Source organism: Entelurus aequoreus, linkage group LG21, assembly GCF_033978785.1.
Source record: "Entelurus aequoreus isolate RoL-2023_Sb linkage group LG21, RoL_Eaeq_v1.1, whole genome shotgun sequence".
In the NCBI taxonomy this organism is placed as follows: domain Eukaryota; kingdom Metazoa; phylum Chordata; class Actinopteri; order Syngnathiformes; family Syngnathidae; genus Entelurus; species Entelurus aequoreus.
In genome coordinates, this window is record NC_084751.1 from 26759412 (window position 1) to 26768065 (window position 8654).

General features: G+C 35.8%; 1 long non-coding RNA gene across 1 annotated transcript in view; it reads right to left on the reverse strand.

The window, feature by feature from the left end:
- LOC133638563 (uncharacterized) overlaps positions 1-8654 on the reverse strand; it is a 33706-nt gene that overhangs the window by 1044 nt on the left and 24008 nt on the right. The window lies entirely within an intron of this gene.

An 8654-nucleotide genomic window follows, 5' to 3' on the forward strand; every position in this document is an offset into this window, starting at 1 on the left:
GGTCTCTAAAAATTCACCCACTTAATTGAGAGTTCACAAACATCCTGGATCAAGCTACATATAAAAAACAGTTATTTAAACCTCTGATGCACTGCACCATTAAACACTGAGCAAATAAATGATGATGACTAATTCATTTAGAATATTTATCTTCCATACTTGGTTTAAGTGTACACTTAACATTACACCAGATGGCGATATTGAGCAACAGTATGGGTCTTCAGTGTGTTTTTGCTTGAGGATCATGTGACCAAAGAGGATACATTTCTGTTCATAATTACAAGACAGGTTTAGTACCATTGCAGTAAATAACACAACTTGCAATTTTCTAAATTATTCACACTAAAGAGGAACAGTAGGGTTAAGGATCCCCTTTAAGAATGAACATGTGTGATGACGATACAATATTATAAAAATATTATAACTGTACAGTCTTACACAACTTGGCCCTTAAAAAAATATGCAGTCTGTGAGTCATTACTTGCAAATATATTATCCTACCTTACGTGTCAGAATATATAGGAGTTCACCCTATTTCAAAGTCTACATAATTGTCATGCGCAGCTTCATTTTCTTTGGAAATATAGATCCAAAAAGATATTAGACAAAGTTTATCAGAGAGATGCAGCACTCTTGATATTGCCCAGCAAACTTTACGTTTGCTGGGCCTACTGAAACCCACTACTGCCGACCACGCAGTCTGATAGTTTATATATCAATGATGAAATCTTAACATTGCAACACATGCCAATACGGCCGGGTTAACTTATAAAGTGCAATTTTAAATTTCCCGGGAAACTTCCGGCTGAAAACGTCTAGGTATGATGACGTTTGCGCGTGACGTCAATGGTTGAAGCGGAAGTGTTGGTACACCATTGTATCCCAATACAAACAGGTCTGTTTTCATCGCAAAATTCTACAGTATTCTGGACATCTGTGTTGGTGAATCTTTTGCAATTTGTTTAATGAAAAATGGAGACTGCAAAGAAGAAAGCTGTAGGTGGGATCGGTGTATTAGCTGCTGGCTGCAGCAACACAACCAGGAGGACTTTGAGTTGGATAGCAGACGCGCTATCCGACGCTAGCCGCCGACCGCATCGATGATCGGGTGAAGTCCTTCGTTGCGCCGTCGATCGCTGGAACGCAGGTGAGCACAGGTGTTGATGAGCAGATGAGAGCTGGCTTAGGTGGAGAGCTAATGTTTTTAGCATAGCTCTGTCGAGGTCCCGTAGCTAAGTTAGCTTCAATGGCGTCAGTAGCAACAGCATTGCTTGGCTTCGCCAGGCGGTACAGCATTAACCATGTGGTTACAGGTCCAGAGTTTGGTAGTATTGTTGATCTTCTGTCTATCCTTCCAGTCAGGGGCTTATTTTGTCTGTTTCTATATGCAGTTAAGCACGATGCTATCACGTTAGCTCCGTAGCTAAAGTGCTTCGCCGATGTATTGTCGTGGAGATAAAAGTCACTGTGAATGTCCATTTCGCGTTCTCGACTCTTATTTTCAAGAGGATATAGTATCCGAGGTGTTTTAAAATACAAATCCGTGATCCACAATAGAAAAAGGAGAAGGTGTGGAATCCAATGAGCCTTTGTACCTAAGTTACGGTCAGAGCGAAAAAAGATACGTCCTGCACTGCACTGTAATCCTTCACTCTCACGTTCCTCATCCACAAAATCTTTCATCCTCGCTCAAATTAATGGGGTAATCGTCGCTTTCTCGGTCCGAATCGCTCTCGCTGCTGGTGTAAACAATGGGGAAATGTGAGGAGCCCTTCAACCTGCGACGTCACGCTACTTCCGGTACAGGCAAGGCTTTTTTTTTATCAGCGACCAAAAGTTGCGAACTTTATTGTCGATGTTCTCTACTAAATCTTTTAAGCAAAAATATGGCAATATCGCGAAATGATCAAGTATGACACATAGAATGGATCTGCTATCCCTGTTTAAATAAGAAAATTTAATTTCAGTAGGCCTTTAAAGCCATGAACTTACCTTGTGTGGTCAGAAGATGGGCCAAGGCAATATGGTCTAAAAATAAAATGTCCACATTTTTCACAAACAATTGGATTTACGATTTTTTTTTACGATTTTCCCACCACTTCTTAAAGAAATCAATGAATAAAAATGACAGAAATAATTTAAAACACACTTTTTTTTATCTGATTAAAAACTAGTAGTTTGAAATGGCAGCGCTTCATACTCTTTGCAAAATTTTAATTCGTATAATGTTATTTTTAGACCAGATCACAATTTTACTTTTTATGGAATCATTTTCAAATAACTAAATTAAGACCTTCTGTCTTGAATTAAATACTTCCCTTAACAAAAATGTAGCGTTGCACATTGCATGCAAATAAATAAGCAAAGCATTGAGAGAACTATAGTTTTAGAAAGTGGATAAATGCAGTTTTTTTCTTTGTACCTTCACCACATCTTTAGCGACATGCAAAGCAACTGCTTTAGTGATCGTTCTCCACTGTGATTCTTTCTTATCATACATGGTATCATCATACATAACTTGTGTAAACGATTCCACCACAGTAAGCTGCTTTTTAGTTGGAGTTGGAGTTGGAGTGGTTGCTGTCATGTTCACCTCGTAAACAGTCGCATTTTCTCCACTCTTCTGGAAGCTTCGGTTTCAGATGCAGGAATAACTTTGTTGTGCGGCTGCCATTTTTAAACAAACTCTGCAGCGTGCAACCATTTGTTGCACACCTTTTGCCACAAAACCAAACTACTGACAACACTTTTCTTTTCTTTGGCACAAATGTCTCTCTCTTGTTCGCATTAGCATTAGCCATGTTTTGCTAGGTGTGTTAAATCTAAGCGAATAAAAATAAGGAGGAGGGTGGATTCTACAAAAGCTCCTGAGGGGAAAAGTATGTCGGAGCAAGAGAAGAAAAAAAAAAGTATTTAATCATCTGCAAAAAAAACCTCAAATGTATTGATAAAATTAATACATCACACAGGAATGTGTTCTGTGCTAAGAGACAAGGCCAAGGTAAGAAAGGCTGAAAGTCCACAACAACTGAATAGGAAAGAGTTGGTTAAAAAGAAAACCTTTTCCCAAGGTTTTATGGACTAACAAGTGACTTTTAACAATTAATTAGATGCATCCGTAACGGTCACAAAACTCCACTTTCAACTACACCAACAAACTTTTTATTATAATATTAATCATAAAAAAATAGTAATAAGAATATTAATAACAATAATTGATTGGATTTGTACAATATCTTTCTGACACTGAAAGAGCTTCACAATAAGACCCCATTATTTATTGAGTGTACGTTCAAATGTTGGTGTGGAAAGCTACATTTGTAGCCACAGCTGCCCTGGGGTAGACTGATGGAAACCCTCTGACCACCACCAAACATTCATTCATACACCAGTGTGGACAGTTACTGAATATGAACAACTGAATGAAAGCCAAAACCTAATTTCTCCTTTTGCAATTATCGCATTTTCCGGGCCATAGGGCGCACCGGATTATAAGACGCACTGCAGATGAATGGTCTGTTTTTTATCTTTTTTCATATATTAAGAGCACAGGATTATAGGGCGCATTAATGGAGTCATATTATTATTATTTTTTTCTAAATTTAAAACACTTCCTTGTGGTCTACATAACATGTAATGGTGGTTCTGTGGTCAAAATGTTGCATAGATTATGTTTTACAGATCGTCTTCAAGCCGCTTTCTGACAGTCGCTTCAGGATGCGCCGTTTTGTGGGCGGTCTTATTTACGTCGGTCACTTTTGGCAGCGTCTTCTCCCCGCCATCTTTGTTGTACCAGTGTAGCGTGCAAGGACGGGAGTGGAAGAAGTGTCAAAAGATGGAGCTAACTGTTTTAATGACATTCAGATTTTACTTAAATCAATAACGACGCAGCATCTCCTCATCCAGAAATAACAACACAGGAAATGTGTCCTGTGAAAAACGTCCTACCAGAACTCTAATAACTAAAGTTCCTTGGGTGAATAATGTAAACTCACTACACCGGTATGTTTTAGCGCTTTCATTGCGAGTTTACTAACACATATAAGTAAGAACTTTACTTTATATTAGAAATGGAAACAGCGGAGGATGAATGTCACATAACAAGAAGATAGAGAAAAAGAAGAAGCTTATCGACTACGACGTCGGCGCGGACGCACAACATTTTTCAGGACTTGTACAGATCCCAAATACAGATCAGCAGGTACCAGAAGGTAAGAAAATTTGCTTTTGCATAATATTGCGAAACAAATCGCCAGATATGTCTTACCTTATATACACACCATAATAATACTCGTATGTTTAACGCGCCGACAATCCTTCAAGCGGTGCGGCTTCATAGCTTACTAAAGTCGTACTAAAACATTTAGATAGATTTTTGAGTGCCGAGTGTAATTCTCTATATTTTCAATGGAACATTTAAAATGTTGGTGTTGTTTACTTGAGACATATTGCCATCATAGTGCAGCCTACACTTATATCTTATGTAGAATAGAGTTTTATTGTCATTATTACAGTGAACAGGTTCAAATAAACTACGAAATTGGAGCAGATCCCCTAAGGTGCATACACAATAATATAGTAATATAAATAGTAAAAAAGATTAAAAAAAGAAGATATATATCTATATATATATATATATATATGTATATACCCACACACATGCATATATCCATACATATGCATATACAGTATATACATATACACATACACATACATACATATACACATATATACATATATATACACATATATATATACATACATATATATATACACATATATACACACATGTACATACATATACATATATACATACATATATATACATACATACACACACATGTATATATACACATATAAACATATGTATATATACACATATATACATATATACACATACACACACATATATATACATATATATATACATGTACATATATATATATACATATATATATACACATACATATATATACATACATACATACATACATATCTACACATATATATACATATACACATATATATATATATATATATATATATATATATATATATATATATATATATATATATATACATACATACATACATATATATACACATACATATATATGTATATATATATATATATATATATATATATATATATATATATATATATATATATATATATATACATACATATATATACACATACATATATATATATATATATATATATATATATATATATATATATATATATATATATATATATATATATATATATATATATATATATATATATATATATATATATATATATATATATATATATATATATATATATATATATATATATATATATATATATATATATAATGTTTGACTGCCATCTACTGGTCACACTTATCATTACACCATGTACCAAATAAAATAGCTTAGAGGTGGGTATAAGGCGCCTTGTCGAGTTTTGAGGGAAAAAAAGGATTTTAAGTGCGCCTTATAGTCCGGAAAATACGGTACTCTGGTTTGAGATTTATTTGGATTGATTGAGAGACCAACACTTTGTAAGACCAAAGCAAATTTAGGTGACAGACACCACCTTTATACTTAGCTAAAAAAAATGTTTGAATTCACTAGTGTTTCTCACCTTATTTATGTGTGCTAACATTCTTGTTATATCCAAGAACACACGGACAACGACTGCTGCAGAGACTGTGTTACCAATGTGTGTTTAATCATACTAAAAACAAAACATATAAAAAACTGAGCTACCACTGTATTAGGGATGTAACAATATGAAAAGTTCATATCACGGTTATAGAGACCAAAATTATCACGGTTACAATTATCACGGAATTGTTGAATGTGCTCAAATAGTACTTACACGTACACTGAAATCTTTTGACAAGGTTTTATTTAAAAAAAAAACACAAAATATACTTTCTCGGCAAAAACTTCTTAAAATTTATATTTTTCGAGTGCTTAAATATATATGATTATCTTCATTAGCTTTACTTTGTAAAGGTTGTAGTTTACATTAACCATAAGGGAAAAACTTGGAAAATGTAGAAAGCTAAGCTACAAGTTACTCTTGATTAACTGTAGCTAAACTACTGGGGAAGCTATCCCCGAATAATTGTAGCAAGCTACACTACAAGCTACACGGTAAAAGTAGCTTGCTACATCAAAGCTACATTTAACGGCATTTATATCAATGGGCCCACATGTATATCAATGTTAATGTAACTGACAGTGTACAAATGTACACAATAAGGGTCCATTAATATCAACTATCTGTCATTTAGCTGGAGACACCCTACAACTACCTCTCGGGGTCCCCGCACCCCACTGTATGTATTTATTTAGTTTACCTTTTCTTTGGCCCACCCCTATAATGATATTATTGTTTTTATTGTTATTATTCAGCATCCATCTATATCTTGACAAAAAAGCAGTGACTTGTGTTGTTTGGGAACAGTTGGTAATGGTTATGTGAAGTAAAACCTTCTACAAACTCAACTCAACTTAATGTGTGTTCCTAAATTTCTGTTCCGCGTCTTAGATGAAGAGAGCATTATGGTTTTGGTTTACAGAGTAAACAACTAAAAAATAAGGTTTTGGGCATTGTTTTAACTAAATTCATACATTTGTCATAATATGTCTAAAGACACGCATTATTGTGGGTTTCCTGCACGTCGTCTTCATCACTAAAGGAAAAATGTAATCAGCAGGAGAGAACTCCTATGTCATTTTCAAGTACATTTTTCTTTTGAGTCGTCAGCTTGAAGCGTCCCCCTGTCTCTGACTCCTTCGTCGTTATGTGACATGAGTGTGTGACTGTGTACTGTGACTGATTTTGCTCACGAGTTTTGATGACCTGCCTTATCTTACCTCTGATTGGTCAGTCCGGAATGTTTCGCCCTAACCTTAGCTAATTGTGACTCATCATACGAACACCAACCAATCATCATTGATTTTCTACATATTATTTTGGCCCTGGATTCGCAGTTAATTTTCTCTCCTTGTAGCTTGTAGCTTTGATGTAAGCTACCTAGCTACATGGGTCTAAAAGTAGCTAGGCTACAGGAAAAGCTACATGTTAAAAAAAAAAGTAGCTAAGCTACCGCCAAGCTACTGGAAAATGTAGTTAAGCTACATATCTTAGCTACATGTAGGTTGCTACTGCCCATCACTGGTACTCCTGAGTATTGATCTATCACTCTCTCCAAGAAAGCACAACTTGTATGTTCAATGCACACACTTGAATAGCTCATAGTTGCTCAGACAGTAATGTGTTTATAGAAGGTTGTGGTATGTCATTTCTTAATGCAGAAATATGTTAATGCCTTTTGTATGTATGGTTGCATTTAAGATAGCCAGCGAGCTCACGCTAGCTTGCTCCTGCAGCACCAGTCTGTGAGTTTAGCAAAGCGTGGTTTTATGATAATTTTAATTTAAAACACTAATACTAAACGTTACATCCCTATACTGTATAGATCTATAATCTGTAAGGTAAATAGGAATAGGTATAAAAACATAAAACAGAAGAAAACCAAGATGCAAATACAGGCCGACAATAGATTTCTACCTAGCCGGTTCAGAATATGCTCCAGGAATATTCACAGATTTCGTTTCTATGCTTTAAACTGCAAAAAAATATTGTTTTTATGGTAACCTAATAAGACTGCGATGAGGTGGTGACTTGTCCAGGTTGTACCCCGTCTTCCACCCGAGTGCAGTTGGGATACCCCTGCAACCCCGAAAGGGACAAGCGGTAAAAAATGGATGGATGGATGGTAACCTAATAGAATGTGATTTGATAGCACTGTCTGCAGGTGAAATAGAGTGCTGCAGCTAGAAATCCAGCAGAGGGCATTGTGTCAATTCACTCAATACTCAGCACTAGAAGAAGCTTTGACAAGTTGTGATGTTGTAAAATCTGAAAGATTTGTAAGTTTAGTGAAGTGAAGTGAATTACATTTATATAGCGCTTTTTCTCAAGACACTCAAAGCGCTTTACATTGTGAAACCCAATATCTAAGTTTAATACTGGATAATGTATTCCTGTAATTGTTTCTTACTCTTGTAACCCACACTACCAGCAGGAATCTACTGCATACTCTGTAAGACAAATGGACACATGGGTGCAGATGTAGGCCTATATTGTGCGAGACAAAGGATACATATTAGGGTGACATCAGATGGCTTATCGTGTTGCATAAAAAAGCAAAACATGTTTGGCTCAAGCAGTGAATTGGGAAAATGAATTGAAAGATAGCACAGTGGGGCCTCATCCTTTCTGTCTACTTGCGATCAGGGAAAACATGACGTCACATAACTGTGTCTGTGGGGGAGGGGATCTTGCTGTGCTGTCCTCCCTGCACAGAAGCTGTCACACCGTCAATTGTCAGAAAGCACCACTTGGGCCTTTTAATATATTTTACATGCACATATCATTCCTACCATTCCTGGTGTTTACTAATGAACAAATCCATTATGGTTCTCACACAATCAAAAGCTGTGAGGTGTGTCAAGAGCTGCAAGCAGACCCAGTGAGAGATATAGTTTTCCCCACCAGCTGCCAGGTAGATTAGCATCTTGTAGATTATGGTTGGTAACTTCCCAATGCTGCAGAATTATCACCAGAGAGTGCTGTGATTTTTATT